Below are 2316 nucleotides of genomic sequence, written 5' to 3'. Positions count from 1 at the left end.
ACATAACTTGTTGCGTTTTTTTTTTACATGAGCTCCGGCTTTCTACATTTTGATTTAAAATTTAAATCCATCCCAAATATATTTTCTGGTGAGTCCCACAGTTCATACGTTTCCTGGCATCTTCGTCGGCATCATTTTCACGTCACGCCGTCCGTTTTAGATCCGTGTGGAATAATAATATCAGAGACCTCATTCGTTTTTTCAACATCACAAAACATCATAGAAAGCATATTTTCCCGTCTACACTATCATTTTTGTTTCCTTTTATCATTTTTTTTAATTTTCAGAAGCTCTTGCCCGATCTTTTTTTTTGGCCCATGTCCTGTTTTTTACCTAGGGTTTCTCCTTGGCACTTTCCCCGGGGAGGGAAATCCCCTTGCATTTGGGGGAATTCCTGGGGGTTGGGGACGTCACATCCCTGGGTGGGGGGGGTGGGGTGCTCGTGGGGGTTTTGTGGGGACTGTTACAGTACCAGGGTCACAGTTTGCGCCCCGCCTAATGCACCTTTTGACGATGGGGGCAGTTTTTTCTTTGTGGTCTCTCAGTTTCTTGAGAGCAGCCCTTTTGTCGGTGAGCCCGCCACCCCCGCCACGCCTTTTTCTTTCTTGCAATATTCAGTACGGCCGTAACCCTGCATTTGTAGCGGGACCAAACCTTGAGCACAGGTCAAGGGAGCTCGGCTGTGTATTTTCCCAAAGAATTTGGTACTTTTTAGGGGCGGCTGTTCTCGTCATAAAATTTTGTTCTTTTTAAGGCTGTCCGTCCTTGTAAATCCCCCAAGTTTAAAAAAACCCCCGGAAGATGCAGTGCTTCCCAGGGGCAGCCTCCTTGGAAACCTGGTAACCAGGTTTTCCCCTATTTTTTGCTTTGGGTGTTAGTCGTCTTTAACGTAGAGAGATCCCTGCGAAAGTCCCTTTAACCCATAAGGCCACTGTTTTGTTGTTCCCGTCGACATAGACATAGACGGGGATGCTCACTCCCCTGCACCTTTTCTAGCGGCCCTTCCTTTTGGAGGGGCGGCTGTGGAAACCCTCCCTCCCCCTGTTTTATCATGGGTGTGCTCTCCCAGAAAGGCCAGTTAATGTACCTGTCCGGGAGGCGATGGGTCATGGTTGGGTTTTTCTCCATTTGTTTTCTCTGTCAGGCTGGTGCATTTTGTGGTTTTCACTTTTTTCCTTTTCTTTTGAACGAGTGGTTTCCCCTCTTTATCGCATGGGGGAGATGGCACACGAACCCACCCTTTTCTATCCAACCCGGGTGGGGGGGTTTTTACCCCCGAAAAATCGCCCAGAACACAGGAGGAATTTTGATGACACCCTGCTTGGTGTTACTGGGCTTACAAGGGGAAAGTGTCAATTTTAGTTTGTCCTTATTTACCCCCCTAGCAACTGCACACCCGTGGGGCAAGCTGTGGTACATTTGATGCATGGTTTAAACTATAATGATTTTACTTTTCAATTTGGCTTAACATTATTATGATAAGTAATATCAATTAAGGAAAGGAGAAATTTTACACGTCTTTTATTATCATCTGCCACGCCGGCGCATTTTGGGCGGGGAAAAGGCATTGTTACATTTGTTTGAAGATGTGATGCTAAATTCAAAATTTGGATACAACAAAAGGGTTAAAATTTTAAGAACAGAGGATATGAAATAGGTACATTTTTCCCCACCTCAGTAGGTGGTCTGAAGGCTGTAACACAGGCATTTGAGAATAATGACAAGTGTTCGCTATATTCTTCATTAAAAATTTACACTTAGTTTCTTCGACATTACAAACTATACTGAACTGCCAATACAATCTAGAAAAGCCTGTTTCTTGCAGAAAAATACACACTGTTTTTTATATAAACCATAGGTGAAGAATTTCCCTAAACCCGGTCAGTGCTTAGCTACAGTTTTCGGGGCGTTGAGAATGAATCAACTCTGTAAATCCTCTTGAAGGAAGTTTTAATGCTGTATAAAATTGTAAAAATAGGTACCCCAAAGATCTATATCCACATTCTGAAACGTGACTTTGGGGCATCAGCATGACATCCCTGGGGTTTCCCAAATGCGATGGAATCCACACAAAACGTATATCATGGCCTCGTTCTTTGCACGAAATTTTATCCGATGTTTGCGATTTTAAGCCCCTTGTCTAGAGGTTCAGAACCTGGAGAGCATTCTGTGAATCACAGAATATTCCCCCCGAGCATTGATTCAATAAAAATTTCAGCGGCCATGAGTTTTCTGCCAACTCAGTTTGCGTAGTGCACCCCAGTCGTACCCCCTAAAATCCTGTGCTGAAAAGATTTTGTTTTTATATACAATAAA

This window comes from Penaeus monodon, chromosome 3 (assembly GCF_015228065.2).
Source record: "Penaeus monodon isolate SGIC_2016 chromosome 3, NSTDA_Pmon_1, whole genome shotgun sequence".
NCBI lineage: Eukaryota > Metazoa > Arthropoda > Malacostraca > Decapoda > Penaeidae > Penaeus > Penaeus monodon.
Note: the sequence above shows the minus strand (reverse complement) of the source record.